The 26,786-nt window shown below is 42.6% G+C and overlaps 3 long non-coding RNA genes across 4 annotated transcripts in view; 2 read left to right on the plus strand and 1 right to left on the minus strand.

Annotated features, from left to right (window-relative positions):
- The window catches only part of LOC119008330, a 270,887-nt gene extending 251,340 nt beyond the window's left edge, over window positions 1-19,547 (plus strand). For both annotated transcript variants that reach the window (XR_005071392.1, XR_005071391.1), the window contains 3 exons: window positions 6,173-6,954; window positions 7,662-7,784; window positions 19,457-19,547. This is a non-coding gene — a long non-coding RNA (uncharacterized LOC119008330). The remainder of the gene's footprint in view (window positions 1-6,172; window positions 6,955-7,661; window positions 7,785-19,456) is intronic.
- Window positions 19,548-21,134: 1,587 nt separating this feature from the next.
- LOC119008332 lies at window positions 21,135-23,206 on the plus strand. The gene is made up of 4 exons (XR_005071395.1): window positions 21,135-21,222; window positions 22,244-22,460; window positions 22,587-22,644; window positions 22,788-23,206. It is a non-coding gene; the product is annotated as an uncharacterized LOC119008332 (long non-coding RNA).
- A 183-nt stretch (window positions 23,207-23,389) lies between these two features.
- On the minus strand, window positions 23,390-26,278 carry LOC119008333. Its single transcript, XR_005071396.1, has 2 exons — window positions 26,208-26,278; window positions 23,390-24,666 (listed from the first exon to the last, which is right to left on the minus strand). It is a non-coding gene; the product is annotated as an uncharacterized LOC119008333 (long non-coding RNA).
- Window positions 26,279-26,786: the final 508 nt, after the last annotated feature.

Genomic DNA, 26,786 nt, shown 5'->3' on the forward strand with positions numbered 1-26,786 from the left:
GACGGTGTTTAATCCGTAATAATCTTGTTGTGGTTTCTTCCTCTTTTTTGGAGCAGGACATCAATTGAGTGGGCGGTCCTCCAGTGTGTTAAAAAAATGTGGTCTGAGTGACAGGGGGATCTCAAATGTGTCCTCAATACGTCCTGGGGGTATTCACACCTGTAATTAGAGCTGTCCACCTGTAATTGGATCACTCATCACGCATGTTTGTACTGAATCCGAACAGCCTCTGGGTGACGCCAAGGTGAAAAGCTCAATCTGTATATGGGCATATGCCTTCCACAGATAAATGTGCGATGGAGCCATGATGGCTGACCATGCACCATTACAGAAATAGAACTGTCCGTGAAGAATGAGGCGACAATGAAGGGAACACTGGAAAACGAGGGAGGTCTTGCGTGGTGAATACATATGCACTGAAGCCATCGAGTGAGGAGGAGGCGAGGACTGAACGGGTAGTTAGGTCAAGAAATGAAAGAAAATGGAGTCAATAAAGGTTAGGCAGAATGACTTTTAAACAATAAAATTGACGACCCTTGTCTGTAGAGGTAAAGTGTGGGCGTTGTGAGCCATGACCAAAAAGCTATTGTTGACTAATGTCAACCGAGTGCGTTATCTTTGACCCCTGTGGCTGGAAATGGGAAAAAGAGAGTGAAGAGAGGAAAGCAAATATGAATTACAGACAAACGTGTGGCAGGACGACAATAATAAGAAAATAAATGAGTCCTTACACATTCAGAGTTGATTCTCTCAATGATCGCACGGCACTAAGTGTCTTCAGGTCGTATATTTGCATTCATAAAGAAAGTGCAACAACACTTTTTTTTTTTTACCCGTTACAAGCGGTGCTCTCCGTGACAGAACGGCTTTCTGGGAGAAGACAGACTGCAAAGGTCATAATTATTTGCGGTCATGCTGCTCCTCACTTAACAGATGGAGACAACCTGAGTCAACATTTTTCAATTAAAAAAGAGAACACAAACAAACAGAAGGGGAAGAGAAAACACACACTTTTCGCGCTCACACAAAGACGTACACACAAGCTGGAAAAAACGGAAATGACCTTGAGGACCTGATACCTCATTAAAAGTGATGCTCCGAGCCTGCAAACAGGCTAATTAGACAAACCCTGCTCACACTTAGCAGTAGTACACGTGGTGGGGGGTGCGGAGAGATCGTATCGCGCTTGTGTGTTGGCTAAATGTTGTCAGAGAGCAAGTTTTTTCGCCTGATCTTTGGTCTGTTAAACAGGAGGGCAAACTGATACAGGGGATACATTCAATTAGCAGGCGAACGTGCACATGAACATATGGGTGTATTAAGTTTGGACATGGTTGGGTGATGACCTCACTCTTTGAAGGGACAGCAGCTCAATGTGAGGGAAGGATTAATGTGAAATTGAAGGTTTGTTTCAAAATATTTTGTGGACTTTAAGGCAACATGAGACAAGTTAAATGGTCTAGATCCGTACCAGTAAAACATATCATCTTATTTATACTTTTCTTTTTTTTAAAATTGCTTTTGTTGCAATCAAAAACTCCTTCAGTACTACACCTTCATACAGCAAATGGTTTGTGCATGGTGGCTGTAAGTCTGCGCCTGTATCACATTCCCCTTGAGCTATAGGAAGGCAAAAAATACCAAACATCACTTTAACATTTGTCATTTATTGCCAATACATGGAGCTAGAAAAAGTTTAGCCTCCCCTTTTGCATGTTGGGAACGTGTTTGGATGCAGCGTTAGACACTCCCCATTTAAGATATCTTCTAATTAGCACTAAAACATTGCAAATGAATGTATTCCTTGCAAGACGCATGGCGTGCGGGAGTTTTGAGTGCAACCTTTTATCTGCTCGTCCCTCTCCTACACACCTTTCCTTTCCGCTGAAAAGTATGTGCTAAGTGTTTTTGTGAGTGTGAAGCTTTGAGTAAGCAAAACAGTTGACATCTATTTTTTTTTTTCAATTTTGTCATTAGTTGTTCTAATGTAAAACTTGTGGAGCCACATACATGGGTTTAAACATGACATTCTATTTACATGTCTTGGGGTGTTCTGTGGTTGTCAATCAACTTAAAATATTGTAATTTTTCTTCACATTAGAATCTATCCTGTTTAATTCAAATATTGTCTCAGCAAATACATTTTTTATGTATGTTTTAACCACAATTTACGGGTAAAACCCACTAAAATGTCATTCAGTGTAACAACAGCTTGACAAAACGTCTTGGCTGAGATAATTACATGACGTAACTAAACACTCTTTTCCTCACCTGTGCCTGAGGCTAGCAACTCAAGGCTATGTTAGCTGCTAGCATAACAGACTCGAATCCTTGACAGAACTATGAGCACACAGTTGCATTGAGGACGATTTAGGCTCCAGGTTTTGCAAAGTGAAAATGAAAAACTCCTTTCAGAGTGTACACATGCAGTTTATTGTAGGCTAATGGTAGCATGTTAGCCACTTAGACTTGGGCCTTTATTTCAGACTGAAAAGAAATGTTTAAACTTTAAAGCTAGCCATCATCAGCTCTGCCACCTAAAATGGCAACTGTCACTGGCAGATTTAATCAGCTGTGGCTACCAGATAATCAGGCTAAACTTGGCTCTAAAAGCTGGTTAAAAACATTGGCTCTCACTTTCCTAATGAAATAATTAAGTATATATGATACAGTTCTAAAGATTAACTGAGGCTAAAGCTGCACAGCATCCTCACCAAGTGATGATCCACATAGAAGACATTAAAATACAGAAAACACATTGTTCCTGCGCTTTCAACATGAGCTAATTGTTTTGGACAAATTGGACAATGCATCTTATGTGAAACACATGTACACAAAGATGCACAACAAGCCTCCATTGTGTGACTTTCCTCGAATTATGAAAAAGAAAGACTTTGTGGGGAATGTTAACCCAAATATAGTGCATGCAGGGGAAGTATGCTAATATGCTAGCTTGATGAGTTAAGTATTGTGATTATCATTTTTTTGACTAACGAGACTTGAACTCATAATTAGGGCATTCTAAAATAGATCTTAATGTAAAAACCAGACAACCTGAGTTCACCGTGTAACTGCATTCGGGTAATGATGATTTAATTAAAATGATTCAAAGATTATAAAGCGTAGTAATGTCACACCATGCTCGTGTTTGGTTTTCTGTGCCCGTAACCTCTTCTAAAAAGTGTGGGGGGGGGTTTTGTGTGTGTGATTTGGGTGGACTAACCCTTTAACAGCAAAGAAAGACTCCCAAAGCAAATATCAGTCACAGCAACTTTTTCTGATTGACAGCAGCATCCTGGTAAACATCATCTCAAGCTGACAGCCCTGGAGAACTTCGCCAGAATGTGACAGCCATCACAGACCCGCATCCACACATGAAAGGGCTTTGTGTTGTGAAGCCCCTCTACTGAGACAGAAGAGGACATGTTGTTCTCAGTTAGAAACAGACATTCAGAGTAGGCTGGAAGAGAGGGGAGAGGAGGCAGAGTGTGTGCATATGTGTGTGTGTGTGCGTGTATCCTTTCTGCGATAGGACAAGGAGTGCTGATTTAGACATAGCCAACCCAAACACAGATGCCCCAGTCCTTCCTTCCTGTGGGTAACAGAAGGAGACACAATGTGTTCGAGAGGCCGGAGCTGACAAAGGGATTAATCCGATGACAACAAATGCTCCGATCTCTGGCATAAGTCGCAGGCAGAAAAATACATATCATATGGTCGCAACAGCACTGACACAGACAAACATGCGCCGGAGAGCCAGAAACGTCCCGGAAAAAAAACAAAACAAAATCATGAGGGAGAATTAAAAAAGATAGAAACTCAGTAGTTCGTAGTCCTAGACGTATGAGTGTCACATATTTTGGCACCAACGTTACCTTCAGAAAAACCCATTACTTTAGCTCTGGGAATGAATCTGTAGCAGTGATTTTTTTTTTTTTTTTATTGACACACAGTATAGTATCTCCCACTGGTAATCTGTCAATCCCACTATTATCTCTCGCTTTCTCACCATTGTTGCTTCTCACATCTTTCCCTCTATCTCTTCCTGTGTCTGTCTTTTTTTTTTTCCCTCCCTCACACCCTGTCTGAATGTCGTTTTTGGGGCGCTGATATGAACCTGTGAACATCTGCCCACGATACAGTGGGAGGAAAAAAAAAAAAAAAGAACGAGAGAAACTGAGATGAGGTTGAGTTCATGTGAGCCACCCGTGGCGCCGGACTGTTACGGCCATCAGTAAATCTACCATCTCGCTGCTATCAAAGGTTCGCTCTCTGCCTCTGTGTCCGTTTGTATATATATGTGTGTGTGTGTGTGTGTGTGCGCGCGTGTGTGTGTGTGTGTGTGTGTCCATGTTCTTCATCTGTCTGTATGTGTGTGTGTGTGTGTTTCTTTTCCTCAAATAACATAATCCCATAAGAGGGTGGGAGAGACATTTTTTGAGGATAAGGGGAGAAAAGAGAGGAAAAAATGATGGCAGTGAAGAGAGAAAAGGCGATGAAGGGAGAGGGGGGGTGGGGGGAGCAGAGCAGGAGAAAAGCATTAGTAGTTCCAGCCAGCTGCCAAATGATGCCCTTGATTGCCTCTCTTCTTGTGCAGAAACAGAAGGTGTGAGGGGTGATTAGGCCTGGGCCCGATCCCTGATGAACAGATGTTAATAACAAAGCCCATGTTCATTGTGGTTAATAGCCAAGCGCGCCAGGGCTGGCTGCTGAGGCTAGGGGAAAATCTGCCTCCATAGCTCTTCTCCTCCCCTCTCCCTTCATGGGAGAGAGATAGGCTCCCTCTACTAATGTTTTGGCTGTACACTAACGTAATGAGCATGGTATTTGCAAGAAAAGGTAATGATAATCAGTCACGGGGGCAGAAAAAAAACACAGCAAATGATGGTGCGTCGCATTCAGGAGATAGAGGAGCTCAGGGTTTGTGCTGTTAACTTTTAGTTGATGATCGCCTTTTGATGATATCAGAGATAAAGGGTTGTTAATAAAGCTGGGTCTGCGTGGCTGAAATCACCGTCGCCTCATTTTTGATCCTATTAGGCTATTGTCTTCAGGCAGTAAAGACAACAACTGTAATGTGCGGAGGAAGTGTGATAATTCCATTTCATCGAAAGGTGAAAGCATCTGAAGCTAACAAGCTTTACGGTGTTATTGATAATATTCAACCACCTAATGTGCCTCTCCATCTCCCCCCGTCCACCACAGTCACGTCAAGATGCCGCTGTTCAAATCATCTGCCCCTCGAGTGGTGCCAGTTTGCACACTAGCTAACACTGCTAATGCTAGCTGACATTCCTAATGCTAATGTTCACATTTCTATGGCAAGGTAACATTGACGTTGCTAATGCTAGCTATACTATAGATTGGTGTAGTAATGAAATCAGTAAACACTCAAACTCTCAAAGTCAGTATGCCAATGCCTGAAAAAAGCTAAAGATATTTACAGGTTTTGTTCTACAACATTAAAATGCATCATTAAATGTCCCACAACTTTATTATCAAGTGCTTAGGTGTCTTAAAATATGTGGTGGCTAACAAATGGCTAAATGAGACTACCGAAGCTGCTTTAAACGTCATCACACCATCACATCGGCTTTTTGTCAAGGGAACCAGGGCGATGCTAACCTCCAGGTTAGCCTACAAAAAATACGTCATTTCTACACCACAGTTTTGGCTGACAAACCTTGTTAGCGGCTGGAACTAATGAAAATATTCTTACAGGGAGATGAACAAAACAATAATTTTGGACCTGACAAATACATTTGAATTGTTATTTCACAATCATGATGATGTTGTTAAGGAAAAAGAAACACAGTTATTTATCTCCTTTCTACAAGCTTGGTAGATAAATAAAATCATGAGCTTTAAGATAACATTTCAAATATATGTTAGAGGTTGAGGGCTGAACTGGAAGGGGTTTTAACAGTGTGGAGAAATACATCATCGTCCTTGTTTATGAAAGTTACAGCTCCTACTACACCAGCACCTCCATTCGTCTAAAGATTACACAGTCTACTTATAAAACATTCAAATGCGATGAATTATTGAAGTGCAGCAGATGCTGTAAAAGGAATACTTTTCCAGCGTTTTCAATTGGTGAGGAAAAAACTTGCTATTCTTCCCTAAGCATGTATGCGGCGGCACCAATTCTCTTTTCTCTCTGTGTACACAGCATGGAAGGAGACTCATCTCGCACTCAAATATCTCCGTGGGGAATGGAAAGATGGCAGAGATGCATGCCGAGGCCACTCCTTTTTTCTCTGGGCCACAGAAAGAGAAACATTGGCACAGTTGACAGGGAAAATGTGACATTTTCTGCACCGTGATACCTTACATCTCCAAATTGATGCCTTGTCTGAAATAGACAGAAGGAGGCGTAATGAATGTGCTTCGGTGACACAAAGACATGCCACCAGGACATTGTGGGATCTCGGCTCTGGAGCATTCTGACTGGTTCACTTTTTTAAAGCGCAGAGGGCCAGCTGTTTATGTTATTCACATTTTAGTGGGGTTGGAGAAAATGTGCGTCCATCTACTGTAGCGGGGGGATAATAGTTTGGACGAAAGCATCCATTTCTAAAACCACTCTTTATGCCATTGTGGTCAATCAGACAACATTGAAAAGTATTTTTTCATGACACTGTTTGAATTTCTCTTTATTTACAGCTGAAACGTGGACAAAAGATTAAAATGACTGTCATTTTCCTCAGTAGTCACGCTGTCATCTCCACATATCAGCTGAATCGTTGGTCCTTTATGTGAAATCTTTCACTGGTAGGAGACCATGTAACTGTACGTGCGGCGTTCAAATAGACTCATGGGGAGGTCATGGGAGTGCTGAGCTGACAATCAAGGGACCAGCTGTCATTCATAGCGCCATCACCAGCCGCGCCACGTCGAATCCTCTGACGGCCGCACGACTACAATGGCACATTTCTGTTCTTCTTCTGACAGGTATGTATCAGCTTGATGGATTGGCGTCACAGAAAAATCTTTCATCAAGACCCAAATATCCTCTGTAATCATCCTCATTGTGACATATAAAGGCGCACAACACGTTTCTTTATGGGTTCGCGTGCCACCAAGGAAACCACTTACAGTATATACAGTATTTTATGGTGTAAGTATAGCAGGTGGTTTCAAACCTCTTTTGTCTGATGGGCCGACACAACCCACACAGCCCTGTAAGAGGAGTTCAGCATCTTTAGTACCACCCGACTTTATCCAAACATATTCATTTTAGTTTACTGAAGAACTTAACACGATTAATTCAGTTTTTATTCTACAGTTTCAATTGTCTTATTCAGCTTGATCACTTTGTATCTGCTGTTCTATTTGACGCTCTCTCGAATTGTATTTATGTTTTCGTCTTGACTTTGTAGCTTTTCTTTCTTTGATTACTTTTGTCTTATACAAAGCACTTTAAAGGAGGTTTAGAAATAATGTTACTTTGCCTTCCCTGACTTAAAATAGATTTTGTTAAGCTACAGCCAGATGTACTTATATTTATTATACTTGTAATTATCGTATTTGTACAATCATTTTGCCCGCTGTGCTATAAACGATCAATAATACTAAGGGTGTCACAATATATGCCAATTTTACCATTTTGTGACACTTACATTAGTTGTTGGTTTTGTCTGTCTCATGTCATTGATCAGGATTGCAAAATTTGGCTCCCATGTCTCACGTGACCTCTTTACAGCCAATCATGATTGATGTAGGTTATGATGACGGCCATGTTTCACAACTTCATCTGAAGGAACTTGTAGGAGAATGCACAGGTAAGATAACTATTTCGGCCATCTATCCATTCTGTTAGCTAGCTATTTTAACCATTTATCCATTTGTTAGCCTATAGCTAACTATTTTAACCATTTAACCCTTAGCCTACTTTTAGCTAACTATTTCACCCTCCTAATCTTTAAGCTGTTAAAACATTTATCCACTCTTCTAGCCAACTATTTTAACCATATATCCGTTAGTTGTAATTATTTTAATCATATAGTCACTATTTTAACCATTTAGCCCTTAGCTTACTTTTTGCTTACTATTTAATTTCACCGTTATTTCAGCTGTTTAAACAATTTTTCCATTGTTTTAGCTAACTACTTTCGCCATTACTTTTAAGTAATTGGTTTTACTTCCAGCTTTTCCACCATCACTCAATACTTTAAGAAGACTGTAACAGCTATGTATCCATCTCTGTTTCCTAGCTATTTAAATGTTCATCCCTCAGGTGTGCTTTTAGCTAACTGTTTGGATTCTCCTAATTCTTCTGTGCTCTCTAAAAAAGGTAGGTCTGTAATCTCTGGCGATGCATCTTATAATCAACACACGATATTCGATGCCCCTGACAAATCTCTGCTAACAGCCTACTTGTGAACCACAGTTTGCTAAGTTTCTTACTGTTAGGTTCATAAAAAAAGCTTGTGTGTGATTGTAAAGGACCGTCATACAACACTCACTTTGTGCCAGCCAAAATATTCCGGAGCGCAGAAAAACACATCCGAACACCAAAATTCAGTGATATCTTCCTTTAAAAAGAAAGAATTATACCGATGACAGCCCTGTTCGTCCTTTAAATTGAAAGGAGACAATGCTAGTTAAGAGTTATATTCCCAGCGGTATGCTTCCTCTCACAGGCGTCAAGCACCGCTGTTTAATGTACACTCATGCCCCATCTACCTTCTCTTCCATTATTCCACTCTCCAAACCTCCGTCTCATGCGCTCTTTCCCCAGGCCCCATGCTGTCCCTCTCTATTTATTGAATACATCTTTTACTCTGCAACATTTTTCCACCTGAGCTGGCAGTTGCAACTTTTATGGGGGTGGTGCACACGGGGCCGTGGAGGGAAGAGGACCCTCGTATTTTCATTGCACGCATCATGCTCCAGCGAACGAGGGCCATCTAGGCTGAAATGAACTAACAGGGAAGATGACTTAGACCGAACCCTTTTTTGTGTTGTTCTCCTGTTTATATTATTTAAGAAGGAGTGATAGCAGCACTCGGTATTGCCCCCACTTCACTTCATGAAAAAATAACAACAAGTCAATAGAAGGCCACCAGCTGAGCGGAGACAGGATGGGGATTTAAAAGGGTAAGTAAACAGCAACCTGATCAACAAAACAATCTATTATTCAATGCCATTTTTGGCAAGATCACTTTTTACATGGCCCCAATTTATCAGGCAAGCCAAGCAGACAAAACACATAAACAAGCTCTCAGAGTGATAAAAAAATAAATAAATAAAAAAAAGTAAATCATTGAGGCGTCTTTGATGGTGACACGTCGCTTGTTGCCATCATCAGAAAAACACTCAAATAGAACTACTTAATGCTCATCAGGGGTGTTTTCAACTGTTTCCAATCAAAGAAGATAATATTAGCTCTTATTTTTTCAGCTACAAGAAGCAAAGTGTTAATCACATCGCACCCCCACTCCCCCCTCCCCTTACACATCTGTATGTCGGGTGTGTCTGTTTCCTATCAGGTGCAACTTTTTTTCCAAACGTGATGTAACCCTATCAGACGCAGGTCAACACGGGACGAGTGGTGATGTGAAATTCACTCCATTAGAGCAAAAGCCCGGCTTTGTATTCATGGCAAAGGCGAGGCTTTCCAGCAGAATTACACCAGCTTTGTGTAAATAATCAAGGGCTGACCTGTAGGGTTAAACCCCGTAATTGAAGTGATACTTCAAAGAGACGACTACCACCTTCTCTAGGCGGCGAAGCGCTGCGTGGAGCAAGCGAGACAGACATGGGGGTGGGAGGTGGGTGAAGGGGGTCGAGGGGGGAAGTTCACACACAAGCATAGACACAGGCACTCACACACACATACACACACTCGGGGCAGGAGAAGGAGGTAATGGGGTGCCCAGATTGGATGACACTGTGTGAGTGCCTATTCTGTCGTACAAGTGCTTTCTCTGTCTCTCTTACTCTCCCCTCCTCTCTCTCTCTCTCTCTCTCTCTCTCTCCTGGTGAATGGATGACCAAAATGCCAAATTGCATCCCGGCCCACAAATGAATAAATTAAATGAACGTGTGATGCTTTGGCGCGTTGTATGAGTGCAGCCGAACAGTCCTGACGCAACGAGCTGAAAGTGTTCGATGTACCAGGGGGAAAGTCTTACATGAGTCTTCATTGAGGCAACTTTTGGAAAAGATTTCGTGTGTTCATTATGCATGCGTGAGTGTGACTCTGGAAAAAAAAGGTGTTAATGGGGTCAAAATCTAAAAATGTATTATTTTGCATAATTTGAATATCCTTTTTGTTATTACAGTATTCAACCATTTATCATTATTCATGACGATTTGTTTCACTGACAAATGGGGTCAGGTAGGTCACAACGATGCATCCATTCATCATTTCTGCTAGAGATGTTATATTGTCCACGTGTCTGGATCCAAAATTATCTATACATGTGAACACAAAATACACATTGAAGAAATGATGTCGCTGGTTTGATCTGTGCTGAAAAAAAACATTTTTTTTTAAATCCAACAAAGACAGAAAAATATCCAACAAAGCAAAGTGATTTGCAAATTCCCCTCTTCCTAATTTTGGCAGCATCAAATCAAAATAATAAAAATTTGACGCAGAAACATGAATGTGTAATGTAATAAATCTGTATTACTGATATGTGTGTGAATTCTCCTCCTCTCACATTAACACCATCAAAAATCCAAGAAATCTGGAGAAACGATTATAAATAAACATTGACTCAGAAAAATAAATGCAATGTAATAAATCCCAAATAATGAGCATGTTTTCAAACTTCTCTTTCTTTGATTTAATCTAATTTAAAACTCCTCTGATCCAGAGGAAAAAAAAAAATAAGAACCCTTAATTCAAGAAAAAGCTTGTGAAACCTACATTGTGTACAAACTGCAGGAATATTCACAGTAAACTACTGTAATCATGTTTCTGCACTGCATTATTGGAAATTATTATTGAAAAGCTGCTGTGAATTTGAATTTGAGTGACTTTTTAAAGTGAAAATGGCAAAAATGGTACTTTACAAGGAATTACTGCAGTATTTTAACAGCAAAATACTGTAGTTTTACAACAAGGTGTACACGCTTACGTGCTAAAAGGATAATAACTACATGCTAAAAGGCTAACAACAGGCAGACAAGTGCTCCAACAAGGTACACATGCTAACAGGCTAACATGCTAACAAGCAACATTGTTGAGTTAACATGAAAACAGTACATTGCTGTAAAGTTACAGTAAAAACAACAACATTAACATGTAATCTTACACCAAAACACTCTATTTTCACGCACAATTGTGTCTTGGTTACTGTAGAAACAGTGATGTATATGCAACACATTACTGTGTGTTGCATATACATCACTGTTGAATAGTCGCAGTATACTACACTGCTATTGTCAGCCAGCAATTTACTATAAAATTACAGTAATTTTCTTAGTGTAATGACCCTCTGAAGAAGCTGCTGCGTGTATTCAGCTAAATAAATCTGCACTGTAATAAATCTAAAAACAGGGGAAGGTTGCAAATTGCCCTCCATCTGATTTGACCCAGAAAAATCCTGAAAATTCTACAATGTAGAACATCGCGAACAGGGAGGGAGCTTGCAAATTTCCCCTCTTCCTGTTTTGACACCCCTCTGACCCCCTGCCGTCCCCATGCCGACACGGACCACATGCAGCCCAGATGCCGATCCGTCCGCGCTAAACTAGCCTCGCTCTGCCGCAGCACAGTCGTCGCTGTGGCGTCGGCGCTCCACGCCGGCGAGCTCAAAGACATTTGCCCCACTGCAATTCAATTAGAGGCTGTAAACAAGTGACAAAGGCAAAGACAGACAGACGGGCGGCCACGGCTGAAAATTAATCAGTAGGGTGGTGGTGGGTAAGGAACTGTGCTGTCTGTCAGGGCTGCGAGGAGTGACTGGCACTGCTGTAATCACTCATTTACAGTAGTGATCACCATAGTGCATTGTGGGTGACGAATGCCCACGCTGTAGAAGTGTACAGCCCACTATCTCCCCTCATCCCCACCCGCCTCTTTTACCCCCCACCCCCCCCACTCCCTCCCAGCTTCACACACACCTCCAGCAAAGAGTAGCAACCAGCGGAGAGAGGCAGATTGATCCCTGGATTCCGCGTAGCTACGGGCCTCCTTCCCTCATTAATTCTGCTGATTCCACCAGATGGGAAACAAAATATTAATTTTATTCAGCCCTAGGCACGAGCTCTCTGTTAAGGTGTTCACTAAATCACCAGGGTTTCATCAGGATGCTCTGATATTGCAGCCCGGCTGTAAAAAATTGCCGGGCCGGTGGGTGGGACAAAGGTTCAAATTGTCATAAATGTAATTAATTGAATGGCGAGAATGATTAATTTATCAGAAATGGAGGAGCTGACGTGACTAGCCAAGATGCCTAGCCATGCCTTCAAAGTGGGAGAACACGCTCGTTTGAATTATGCAAATTAATTGACTCTTTCAATGTGGCATAAAATGCTAGTGCAACTACATTGCATGGTACATTAGTCTGTTCATCCAATAAAACTGCATTCTTTACAAGTGAATCCTTGACTCAGAGGGCTCTGGGATACAATTCATTTTCGGCACAGATGTGAGAGTCTGGCAGCATTTGGCAGAAGGTTTCAGGCGGAAAGGAGAGGAGAGGAGGAGAGGATGGGGAAGGGGAGGGAGAGGGAGGAGGGGGGAGGCTGAGAGAGAGATGTACAGTGCGGATGTATATGTATGAATGTTTGGTGTTTGTCCACTGACCCCACCGAGAGCGCCCCTGGCACAACCGAGACGTAATCTTCAGCAGCTTCGATGCACCGTGCCTTTTCTTTTTTTGTTTTTTTGGGTTTTTTTTTTCCCCCCCATCACCCCTTTTGTTTCAGAACGAGATGACAACTTAGTTTGTTGGTCACATCTAAAGAACCATGGATCATTGATTTCATTGCAATGTTGCAGCGCTGCCCTCCCACCCGCCGCGCCATAGTGGAAACTGGCAATGACGAGGCATGTGCTCAGATGCACAACACACATGCGTGCACACACACAAACAAACGCACGCCTAATTATAAGCACCGCTTTGCCACAGTCAAACTCCAGTGAAGGATGATGATTTTCCTGAAAGGGCGCAGAATTACGGACAAATAGACAATATCAACAATTTTTCATCCCGAAATTAAGCATCCGGCGGTGTGACGAACGTGTCATCGCGTGCAGAAGATAATCACAATCAGAGCAGGAGCTCGAATCAAGAAATGATTCACACGCTCGTTCATTTGAATCGTTATTTCAACCCTCCTGCTTTCCCTCGACTGTCCAGAATTCTAATATCACGGTTCAGCATTCACATCCCCATAATCCCTGTTTGGAGTTTTAATGTGAGGCTGAACGTCCTCCAATCAAATGACACCACAACTGCCGTGCACCTAGCAGCGATGGAGTGAGGACGAGTGCTACCTTGCCACCTAATGAAAGCCCAGCGTACTACTCTTACACCACTGCCCTCCCCCTCCCTCCCTCCCTCCCCAATCCGAAGCCACCTCCTCGCCGCTGCAGCCGCTCGCTCCCCACCCCCACTTTGATATACATGTGTCAAGGCAAAGTGACAAATAGCACATATTAATTAGGCACTAGGCCGGGCGAGATTGCTGTTATTAACGGTGGAAAAGGGGTAAGGTTGGATTTAATTGCCTGTGACATCAAAGTCAAGTGACTGGTATTTCAAGCATCATTTAAAATGTTTGATATCGAGGCCATTGTACTCACATAAAAACACATCTAAAAATATAAAGGAGACTGATGGGGAGGAAAATACCTACATGCTTTTTTTTGCTGCAGCTATCTGGAAGCTAATAACATCGCTCCTCCTGATAAATTGACTAGATCCTGATGGAAAGTACATTGCGGTTGCCCCTGACCGACTATCGCTCCCTCTGTCTCCTGATTTTTTTCCCGCGTACTCTCACGTATTTCATTCCCTTCGTTTTTATATCACTTGTATGCTGGGAGAGGAGGAGGAGGAGGAGGGGGGAAAGAATCATTTCAATATCAAGCAACAGACGTGGAGAGAGTAAATTTGCTTGGTTGGTTTTTGGAAAGCAAATGTAACGGTGTTTTTTTTTTATTACAGAGAGCGTCTGCTAAAGAGATAAATGAGAGGAGGCGAATGGATAAAGATTTTGTTCTTGGTGATGGCGTGTGAGTGCTAAATAAGAGGAGATTTGTGCAGGATCTGAAGATGAACACACAAAAAAAAGGGTGGGGGGGGTGTTAAATCTCAGGGCATTGGATGCTTAACAGAAGCCTCTGCGTTTATAGTTGTAGAAAATAAAAATGTGACGTTTAACGCTCACCTCAATCCTCCATGTTGGAGGAAAGACTGCCAGAATCGTCTGTGTGTGTCGTGACAACTGATTATTTGGGGCCCCCATCAGATTGTAGACAGTGCTTCCTTTTTTTTTTCTTTTTTTTTCTTTTTCTGCTGTTAACTGTTGCCATGGCGATGCTGTTCTCCTGTTGGGCGTTCTGCTAACCCTGAAATTAGTGCAGAGGTGTGGCGCCACCCCAAACTGCGCTCCGCTCCTTTTTTTTTTTTTTTGCTGAGCCTGCCTTGATTCGCTGTCCACAACAACCCCAAAACCTGTTGAAAAGATAAGCCCCTGACGCTCTGCTGGAAGCAGTCGCCAGCTAGACGCCCCGGCACTCCAAAAAGCAAAAAGGCAGGTGCAAGTGATAAACAGCAGACATACTCTAATAGTCAGAGCCGTAACCCTCGCCCGCTGTAGCCCCTTTTAAAGGTTTTTTAGAGCTTTTCTTGGATATGGGACGATTCTAGATGCTTCTAACATCTGCATATCGCAGCCATTCCACTTTTACCACCGGGCTGAAACAAGCCCCGATGGGGTCCCTACAGCAGTCCATTCAGACCACTGCTGTCACGCTCCTGTCTACATTAATCTGAGGCCCTGCTCAGTGGAGGGCTTATAAAAGCTCAACACTGGTCATTACAGGACATGGTGGCCATGTTGAAAAGCCCCACTTCCTCTTTTATCTCGTCGCCGCTCCGGTCTCTCATTTAGCGAGGCGCAGCAACTTTTTCGTGCCAATGACTTCATCCTTCTTCATTTTAATGGCCCGTTAATGCTAACATCGTCAGTACCTCCGCTCTGCATGGAAATAACCAATGCCAGTAGATAGAGTGCCATTTCTCGGCACTTGTGCACGCAATAAGACACACCAGGTGCGCTCAGTCTCAAATTAGCCGATCAACAGGGAGGCAAAACTGGCATCCTGATGATCCCAGGCACCAGCATGGCACATCATTTAGGAAATGGCCTATTATTTTTGTGCAAGCATTAAAAATAATTTACCGTCTTTAAAGTCTTTGATTTCCCCAAAGACGGGACAGAATGTACAACTTGACATAGGGTTTATTGTGGTGCAAAAAGAAAAAAACAAAAACTAAAGCAAACACTGGAGGGGGAACTTAAAAAACACCTACTAGTCATGTAGCATCTGAAATGTGGATTTAATACCACGTGTGGCGTCCTTGTGTGTTCTCATTGCAGTCGTAAACAGCGCGCGTGCTTTTATTTAGATAATCTGCAATAAAATATATTGTCTTCTTTATCATATGAATTGAGGTAGTTGTGGGGAAGACATTATAATCAGTAGAGAAAGATCTTTTTAATGCCTAAATAAACAAACTCTCTTCAGTTTCATGACCGAATAAACAGTCTGAGCCTAAAGGACGACGCAGTCCCACACTGTTTTACTTTGTTTACATGTGGCGGACCCTGCCACCTTTTCCAGCTTCAGACTGGGGTGTTCTGGGGACCTCAATCTGTGTCATTGCCCCATTAATACTGTAAGTATTGAAATTCGGGGGTTTCAAATTTCTTCTCCAAAACTACGGAGTGCCCCTTTAAAAAGAATTAAACTGTACCGTCACACAGCCACTCTGCTCTGTTATGATCCTGTTGCTGCTGTCTCCACCCGCTGTCAGCTACTTTACACATGTCAAAGCACATGTTCTCACCATACATGTAGTTTAATGTGTTCAGGGTTGTATTCTAAATCAGTAATGAGCCATTATGTTGCTCTTGACCGTGGACGTTGCAGCACTCCAACCTCCGAGGGCCCCACACGGTGCATGCTTTAGTTTCTTGAGTAAAAAAAAAAAAAAAAAAAAAAATTACAAACAGAAAACGTGTCAATCAATCAATTCTGTTCACTCACACCCTTCAATTCTGCATCATCATCATCATCCACTGCATCCTGCAATCGTGGCTCGGATCATGGGCTGACAAAGGGACGGTGAGGAGAGGCTGGTTGGAGTCGGTGCAGTCAGGGGCCACTTGGAGAGGTGAAAAGGGGGAAATACATATTGATAAGATGTGGCGGTAGGCCCCTGTAGTCCCCCTTTTCCCCAAGACAGGCCACAGACTGGAATTATAATGAGTGGGATTAACACCCCCTACCACTGCTGTTTCTAACCCCTCAGCCCCCCACCACCACCCCTCAACACACACACACACACACACACACACACACACACACACACACATTTGTTCCCCACAAGCACTTCTTCTCCAGGATCTGTCCTGCAGCCGAGGACAGGAAGCCAAGTGCCAGCGAGGAACATACTGACATTAATTAACAACATCTGACACAGATGCCACGCTTGTACTCGCTCGAGAGGTGGTCCAGCACATTATTTCATTTTGGGTTATTTCCTTTCATTTTTTTTTTTTTCCTCCCCCCTCTCTTTTTTTTTTTTTTTTCTCTCCTTGCTCGATTCACTTCTTAATCTCCTTGACACGCTGTCCTCTCTCTTTGCGTTAGGGAGCGCAGAGCTTCCAAGATCTGGCTTTGAATGCAATTAACTTTCCACTTGTCAGGAGCTTTTTGTTTAATTTTTTTCTTCCTTCCTTCCTTCCTTTCTTTCTTTTTTTTTTTTTTTTTGAATAACCCCTCTCGCCCGCGGATATGACAAAAAAAATCTTGCGGCAGAGATTGCATGCGGTGATATTCATCGACATTCACACCTTTGCTTTGCTCGAATCTATTTGCTCTCCCTGATACCCCAAATATTGTGACACCAGACACAACGCCGAGGCCCCGTCGTCGCCACCGCCGCTCTGTGCGCCACCCAGAAGCGCTTCGACAAAGAAGAGCCCCGTTTTACGCGACGCCGCTCGGGGAGGCAAGAGGTCAAGCTCTCAATCAAAAGGTGGAGGGAGGAGAGGAAAAGGGGGGAAAAAGAAAAGAAAAGGGCCGTCAGACGTTTGGTAATTAGCCGGAGCTTCTACTGTGCCGTGCGAGCGACACATATGCTCGAATCCTGTATGTGCGCCGCTAATCAGCCGACCTCAAACTAAAATAGACGTGTGACTTGCCAACTTGTCTGCAGACGTGTTGATAAGTGGCACACATGTCAAGCCATTATTTGTGATGCAACTCTGAGGAGAGAGCGAGAGGGAGAGAGAGAGGAGCATGCCAAGTGCTGCAGCCGCTCACTGTACAAGAACAAAGAGCAGAGGTGAGGATGGGTAATAATCCCTTGCTGTCTTGAGGGGCCATTTCTCCCATCAGGGGCCCCTGCGTGCGTAGAAAAAAAAGGCTCTGAGAGGAGATGTGTGGCACTTTTTTTCTTCTTTTCAAACCGGCCCTGACACTTTCTGCCTTCCTCTGCCGTTTTTCTCTCTCCTCGGTGGCAGAGAGTGACCCGGGCTCCCTCCTGACCTGCCTCCGGTAATGACCGTCGTACATCATGTCTTAAGTGCTGCGGCTGATGTCGCCGGCCTGTCCAGCGCTCATTTCCATCTGACCCAGCGAGTCCCTGGACCAGGGCCACGGCAGGGAAATTAAAAATGCATCATGTGATTCATCTTCTGAATGACTCCCCCCCACCCTCACCCCCCCCACCCAGCACAGAAGGGGGAGCTGACCACTGGGGGATAAAGTCATCGCAAAGGACCTTGGGTGGCTTCCTCTGTCTGGTCCAGGTGTCAGGCAGGGATGCTGAGAACTCTGGGACGATTTTGGTTCAACAAGCCCAAAAAAAGATTATATCATCATCAGCAACACATGAGCCGCAAGACTGAAGGTCTCTCCCTAAAATCAGTGAGTGATCACCGCTGACCAAAGACACAGCTTTGAATTTCACTCATCGGTGATCAATAACATCACGTCCGCTGACACGTTGGCAGTCTTAATTTCTCCTGCGCTGGAGGATAAATACCTGTCAGTATTACCAGGAGAAGTCCACCGCCCCAAGAAGCTGAAGGGGTGGGGCTGCTCAAACGTTATGCTGCCGCCACCTGCTGGTAAGCAGCTTTTGAAGCCTCCACCCCCCCCCCCCCCCCACCCCCAACTCCACCTCCTCCTCCTCCACCTCCCCTCTTCTGCCATTCAAACCCACCAACTCCCCCCCAACAAAGTATCCATCCCAAAAAAAAAAAAAAAAAAAAAAACCCTCTCCTGCCACCAGCTTCACTCCTGCAAATCCCCACCTAAAAAAAAAAAAGAAAAAAAGAAAGGCTGGAGATGTGTTTATTTTTCAGCCTGTAAAAAATATTTCCTTTCACCTTTTAAAAACTTGTCTGGTGCGCGTGATGCGAAGAGAAAATATAGGCTCGTGTAACTCAATCAGGCGCAGAGGAACAGGGTGGGGTTGGGTGGGTGGGGGTGCAGACATGAGGAGGAGGAGGAGGAGGAGGTCAGCAGATAGAAAGTGGTCAGCGATGGTTGGCTGGAGGAGTTATGCAATGGACAATTATTCTACAATCTATAAGAAAAAGGAGCTTCTGGAGGCACCTGAGGAGGAGGAGGAGGCCACACGTTTTCCTTAAATCTCTCCACACTCACACACTCCTGAGGGCAGATCCTACAGCAAGACCCTGAGTCCAGCACCCAGACAAAGACCAGCCCCCCCTCACCTCCCCTCCCCTCAAAGCATTTAATCTTAAAGCTTGGCATAAGGCGCCTCCGCCACATTACTCTAAACACTGTCTCTTCAATCGAATAAAAATAAATTCTAGTGCTCCGGCTAATGGTCACATCGAACACTGACCGCGGGAGGTAAGTCTAACAAAATTAGTATGCAAAAGACCTGCCCCCCTCGCGAGGCCTATAATTTCCTGTGCAAATGATTTCTGTATTTGAGGATGAAAGGAAGAAGAAAAAAAAAAGAGAAGAAGACAATGGAATTTTATTTTTTTTTATGTATGTATATTTCTGAGCGTGCATGCGTGTGTGCAGCCTCCCAATGGTGGCTTGTATTTAAATAACTTAACCCGGAGTCAGCAGGTGGCCTCGGATGAAATAAGGTAAAAAACGCAGAGTTGTGGAGAGAAGAGATCCCGACACTCGTGCCTGTTTTGTTTTTTTTTTCTTTTTGTGATGTTTAGTTGATAGGGGCTTTTTTTCTTCTTCTTCTTTTTTCTTGGCTAGACGCCCCGACGGTGTGAGCTGAGGACAAAAACAAGTGCCCCTGTCTCAGAGAGCGTCCGGCTGCAAGAAGAAGACGAAGGAGGAAAAAAAAGAAAAGAAAAGAAAAGAAAAGAAAAGAAAAAGCCCCTTCGTTTGCTCTTTCGCCTGCATTATGGCTGCTAGCTGCATGCTGTGACATCTCTTTTTTCCACGAGTTAACTCAATTAAACGTATATCCGCCTTACATTGTTTCGCCCAGACGGACCTTTAAACTTTGAGAGTCTGTCACAGAATGGGACTGCTCTCCAGGAAAAAAGTTCTTCAGTTAACAGGGAAAAAACCTAATAATAATAATAATAATAATAATAATAATAATAATAATAATATTAAAAAGTATTTTCCACCTCACTTAATTAAAGTCTCTCGTCATCCTTCTGAGCGGTGCAGGGCCTTTTACAGGCTCCACGCGAGGCTTGCATTTATTCAGACCACGACTCTTTGAATGTTAATTGCACCGTTTCCGAATCATAAATACTAACATAAATCATCGGACTATACAATATTATGCTCTTTTTTTATGTCCCCTACGTGGGTCTGCACGAGCACAGCCTCATCACTATAAATCACTTCCCTGCAGCTCCACCACGACCGGTTGCAGGGGAACCCGAGCGCGCGCGCACTCACGCACACCCAAAAAAAAAAAAAAAAAAATCCCCCTTCCACGAGCTCACAGACCATTTTCTTGGTATTAATTTTAATGTACTTAGAAGATGGAGCTGCACTTCCCCACGTCCGACGTCCATTTAGTTATCAATCATGACTTATAATCTACATCACGGTATATTAAAAAATCCGGCCGGGGTGATTTTAATTTCTGTGATAAGTCACTAGAATAAACGATGGGCTTAATTCTGTAATAAAAAGAACTGTAATAAAATCTGAATTATTATTATTATTATTATTATTATTATTATTATTATTATTATTATTATTATTATTAATAATAATAATAATAATAATAAAATGTTGGGTTTTTTTACATTTGAGAGAATTCAGATTTAATCTCAAGAAATTGCTGCTCCACTATTATTATTTTTTAAATTATTTTTAATATGCAAGCATCAGACAAGCAGTCACAATATTTAGCAAAGTGTTAAAGCGTGTAGACACTCAGCTGTGATGGTGAAACATTTCCTCACACCAGAGTCTGACATCCTGGAAAAATCCCAAATGAATTTAATTCCAAGTAGTCTTTTTTTTATTTATTTATTTATTTATTTTTTATCTCTCTTCTAGTTGGCTTCCTTATTTTTATTTTTCTAATTTTAAAAGTATTGCCAGGATTCAGTGTATTGAAAGTCGATTTTTTTTTCTTTTTTTTTTTTTTCTGGTTGTCATGATTTATTAATGTTTCATGAAATCCAAACTGTTTTGTGCATTAATATGAGCAGAAAACAAAGAAATGCAGCCTGCTTTTAACTTTTTTTGCAGGGGATATTGTAAAATAAAAACATTTTAAAAAACACAATGTGTCTGAAATCTTATCAGTTTAAAAAATAATTCATCTTTGGATAATAACTAAACATTTGCTTTTAATGTCTACGTTAAGATTTAAAAGGTGTCGCCAAGACGACTATTTTAAAATAGACTTTTCTTATTATTATTACTATTTTCTATTTTTGACATTTTCTGGTATTTTCTAACATGTGTTGTTGTGTTCTGACTTTTTGCCTTTTTTCTTTTCTCTAACATTTCAGTTTCAAGCTGCTCTTCCAACCAAACTCCATGTAAGTTCTGGCTGTTTTTTTTTTCTTCCTCCTGCACACAACAGCAGTGTCTGCAGCAGAGTGGGCGCCTCAGCCCTCCAGTGTACACGTCTCTCTCTATGTGTCTGTGTCATAACCTCCATCAGGGTTTCATATTTCCCTCTTCCCTCATCTGTCCCAGCATGGTAGCCTTAATATGCATGTCTCCGCACCGACACGCTCTGACTAAATGGCCACATTTGCACATCTTTTTTTGCAGCCTATGTCCAATCCCCCCGCTCCGTTAATGCGAGTTAATTTCTTCCCCTCCAAAATAATACTTTGGCAAATCATTCTTACAAAGTGCTACATCATTTATTGTGAGGACTTCGGTGAACTTCTTTGAAAAATTAATGCCTTTAATTTTGGTTGATGGCAACATCAGTGCAGCTCTGTAAATTGCACTTTAATGAGATTTTGCTACAGGGGATAATCTGCAACTGACAGGAAAAACATCTTGAAAACATCTGTAGACCTATGATTTCGCTCTGACGATTCTACCCCCCGTAAATCTCAGAGCTGAGGGATGAGCAGGGAAAAAAAAAAATGGTCACTTGGTAAGTACAACTTTATGATCCAAACTGTTCAAAGTGAAAACTGCGAGAAGTAAACTTGAAGTATGTTTTGTCATTAGTCTGAATGGGCGAGTGGGAAAATGGGAATCAGGAGCAGAACAAAAGGAGAGTGGGGTTTACTGGAACCTGAGGAAAGTGTAAAAGATATCCATGATCAACGTGTGCCCACTGTAACAAGCATAAATAAACATTACTGATAAGTTTAATAGATCACGCGCAGCAGGCATTCTGCAGACTTTCGCAAAATATCGTAAAAAAGAACAGAAATTTACAGTCTGATGTGGAGATCAAAAGATTGTCCCGGCTGATCAAGTACCAGAACAGCCGGCCAAAACTTTGGCATGTGATGATATAAAAAAAAAAAACACCCAAAGCGAGATTTTTAACATTTGATCATAAAATCAAATATGCTGCGATTCCACCCTCAGAACCAATCCAAGTCGAGCCCATCTGAAGGCTCTGTGGCGTACATTGCCTTGCCTTTTGGGATGTCTGGACAAAGTCCCATGGCCCACTAACTCTTCCAAGGAGACAGACTTGGACGGCGTCCAGCTAAAGTATGGACCAGATCATCTGCAGCCCGAGCCACGCCAAAGCCCCCACCGCCCCCAAATTAAAGCTGACACATTCAATCTCGTCAACGTGGTGTGTTTAATGTGTCTTTCTCACACCGTCACCTGATCTCTTTGCAGCACCATGTTAATCTCATCTGTTTTAAACGTTGTTTTTTTTCTTCCCCCCCCCCCCCCCCCACTTCTTCTCTCTCTGCAGCTTTAACCCCACCGCTCTCCATTCAGTGCAGAGAGGAGTGGCACTGAGAATCTGCCAGGTGAGCTGTGAATGTCTCATTACTGTTTTATGGATGTGTCCAAAATGTCCACCTGGTCTGTATTTTCCTCATTCGCTCTTTATTTTTTCCCTGTCTGTGTTTTGTCTGCGTCTGGTTCGCACTCGCTGTCATGGAAACAATAGCTTGCCGGAGCTAATTACAGAGCAGACAGCAAACTGCAAGGTGGGATGTGGTGAGGAATGCTCGCTATCGTAATGAATGCAATGCCGGATTTGGGAGGCAAGTGATGGAGTCCCACCCTGTCTGATTTGGGTCCCGCTTTTTCTCAAAATTCCTGACATTTATTGGCCCATCCTTATTCAATCTGTAAAGAGCGTAATGTTTTCCATGTGCTACCTTCACGATCCTGCAGCGGAGGAAGACATGTTTCCAAATGTTTCATGGTGAGCATTTGTCTCCAGTGAAAGCGGTTTCTTCTCTCGGTTTCCAACATCCACCTCACAGAACAATATAACATCCACCGGAGAACGCACCCTGCCATGTAGAAAAAAAAAACATAAAATAGTCCCTGCTTGAGGCTGAGGAGGGATTTAAAGGTTAAAGGGGCACTATGTGGTTTTTCAAACTCTGAATTTTTAAGTTTCGAATATTAATGAGGTGATAATACAAACAGAAATATGTATTTTTTTCCATGACTGAACAAACAAGCTGTTCTTGGAAGATCCAAAACACTGTTTGAAGCTGGAAAGGTGGCGGGGTCCGCCAATTAGAAACAGAATCAAAGTAAAGTGGTTTTTTTTTATTCAGTATGAACACCAAGTTTGTTTATTTAGTTTGGCATAACAGATCTGATCTTTTCTGATGAACATTTCTTCCCCAAATACTACGTAATGCACCTTTAAACTGAAGGTGTAACAATGAATGTTGTGCTCATGGTTTCATACTTCACTGCAGCCATTTCTTTTCTGTTTTTTTTTTTTTTTTCTCCCCCAAGAGTGACACAATTAAAGCGGCTCCAGCGATTGGTGCTGCGCTCGGTGCCAAGTTGGGATCACGCTCCCAGCACGGTCCTGGGTCTTCTTGCGGCTCGAGCAGACAACTCTTGTCTGGTTGGTGGCCGAGCCTCGCTGTCGGGGTGGCAGCACCTGTCAGAGCCGGGCGCGTCATGCCAGCATCTCGCTAGGAACTCCTGGACCCAGAAGAAGATGACGGCCTCGCGCTGCATAAATGTGGCGTCTCTCCCTCTCAGAAATACACTGGGCTCAGCCGCTGTGGAGGCACAGTACAGTGTGTGTGTTGGTGTGTGTGTGTGTGTGTTGGTGTGTTTGGTCTTGGTCTCTTGCTCTCCCTCTCTGTCTCTCTCCATCTCTCGCATGATTTCCCTGACTCGGGCTCCCCGGGGGTCAGTCATCTTGGTCATCAGCTCCACTCGCAGGTCAATTGTAGCAGCAAGTGGTCGGCCAAACAATGCAGAAAAAAGACAAGGAAAAAAAAAATTGTTACAGCCATGATCCACCGCCGCGCTCTTATCACCGGCGCATGACAAGATCAGACCGGAGAGCTGGCCATAAACAAGCCGATGAGTGGTGTGAGAGATTTGCTGGAGCACTTAAAATGGATGAAGAGAATATGTTAAAAAAATATTTTAAAAAAACACAGAGACACAGAAACCCGCTATAGATATTTGCATCAACTGAATCTTTGAGCGACTGAGGGAGGTTTTTTTTCTTTTTTTCCCCCGCTGATCTCCAGTAGGGGAAAACAGTCCTGCCGGGCCAAATTAACTGGAGAGGCTTTGCACACAGGCCCTGTAGACTAATGAAGAGGCCCAGAGGATATTTGCAGGGTCACACAAAGGAGGTGGTATAGATGCTGGATGAAAATTGGGCATTAAGCGGGATGCCATGGGTTGCTTCAAACTACTGCAGGCCTCGCTTCCAGGGGACCATCACTTTAACTATTTTTCTTTTTTCATCTATTAAATTTCTTTCAAGAAATGAGATGATTATTCACAGAATATCTGCATGTTTAGCTGAGAAGCCGTCATCATTCCTCTTCACCCTGCAGACCCACAAAAAAGAAAAATTAACATTTATTCAGGGCCACGGGACTTTTATTGGCTCCATATGCAGGCTGCAAACCCACAGGAAATTTCAATTTGAAGCCACTTAACTTCAACACTATTGCAGTCGTCTCCAACGATGAGGCATTTAGGTTTTTAAGTATTAAGTGGGAATCCCAGAATGCACAAGTCGCGCGCTGTGTACCAGTCAAGTGCAGTGGCCATGAGGCAACGCCGGCGTCCACTAATGCTTTACAGCACCGCTACTTATAAAGGGATTCCAACTGTTTGCCCAATATGAGGTAAAATGAAATTAATATCACTGGCCATACATTTTGTGCTAAGTCCCACAAGCTATTGTGATTCAGAAACCTGTGGTGTAATATCACGGCGGTTGTTGAGTTACCGTTGAGCGTTTGAGGATTATAACAATATAAAAACCCTGTTCTTTTATATTTTCATCCATCGTACGCGGCTATATATCCTTTGAGTTTCACTTTTTCTTCACAGTTTCACCACAAATGTGCTGCGTAGTCATTTTCCAGCGCAGATATTACTCAACTGTTCATCTGATTTTGGATCTCCAGCCAAAAAAAGGAAGCGGCAATTACAGAACCTAACTATCCGTTTACTTGATGAATTCCGTTCAGCCGCGTTGCCGCTTGATAAATAAGGAAATGCGTCGACGCTTGCATTATGTATAGTAATTAAAGTGAAAAATACTGTCACAATGTAAATCCTTAATTGGACTCCCAGAGAGATATTGGAAATTTGTCTTTAATAATAGGTGATGACTGGGGACAGAAAAACAAAGCGTGCTGAAATGTGGCCCTGCAAGTCCAATTAATCACAACGTAGAAAACAATTTAGCACAGCTCATTCAGGGAATCACCAGGCCCAGGTAATGCACTTTTAATCATCTCACTTCAGCAACGGTGAAACAGGGAGAAGCCTCGCTTCTCTTCGGGAGGATGATGTTTCTCTGGGTGTTGCCAAATGTTCTCTTTTAATAGGACACAATTAATAAAGAGTCGATTAGAGCGCTTTGGACTGCACATGCAACATTTGTGCTATTCTCCACTAACACAGTGTAATGTGACATATATCCGCTTTACAAGCTGCACCTCCTTTTGCTTCTGCACCAACTCAACAGAATACATGTACAGTTATCTCAGTGCTTTTTTCATCCACGACTGAATTGAAATACCTGTATGTATTGTTAATAGTTTGCTATTCGTTTTGTAATAATCAAGTAGGTGTTTTAAACCAGCGAGGTTAGCTAGCCCAGCTGGTTTTCTTACTAAAAAACTCTGCATATGCACACAGTAGTAGAACCAGTCACCCATTCTCTCATTTGTTTGTTGGCAGCTTTTTCGAGGGCCTTAGCAACCTAACATTAGCGAGTGGCTAGCTAACATCGCTAACGGTTATCTAGCTAGGATCAACAATGTTTAAAAGCAACATGTACAAAAACAAGCTGTAAACTATTAACAATATATAAGAAGCAAACTGTGAAAATTAAGCATCTTGGCTGACTTACGGATGAAAAAACAGCAACTACTGATCTCGCAGGTGATGTCAGCTACATGATGAGCCCCACTCAGTCAAAACACAAACATATACAGTATATACAGAAGCTTGTCAGCTGGCTATACACACAATAGCAAAACCAGTCACCTTTTTTTCTGGCAGCTTTTTTGTGCACAAAAGAAAAGAGCCATAGTGTCCCAACATTAACGTGTGGCTAGCTAACATTGCTAACGAATATCTATCTATGCTAAAAACACTTTACAGTAAACTATTAACAATATAAACAAATTCACCAGTATTTTTGTTAAGCTACAGATGAAAAAGCACTTGGATAGATCTCAGCCAGGTGAGCTGACCATCTTATCTCACTAGGTAACAACACCTATGTGATGACGGATGATGTATTTTTGTAGGCCAGCCCAGAAGTTAGCATCGCCCTGGTTCCCCTCGACAAAAAGCCAAATGGATTCTTGAATTCGATTTTGGATTATCACCAAAAACAAGCTTAAGTATATGATATGTACACATTTTTTGTTCAGCAAGATATTCGTCACAGACGAACACCGCTTTTGTGATTTTTGAGGCATTA

This window comes from Acanthopagrus latus, chromosome 19 (assembly GCF_904848185.1).
Source record: "Acanthopagrus latus isolate v.2019 chromosome 19, fAcaLat1.1, whole genome shotgun sequence".
Lineage (NCBI taxonomy): Eukaryota > Metazoa > Chordata > Actinopteri > Spariformes > Sparidae > Acanthopagrus > Acanthopagrus latus.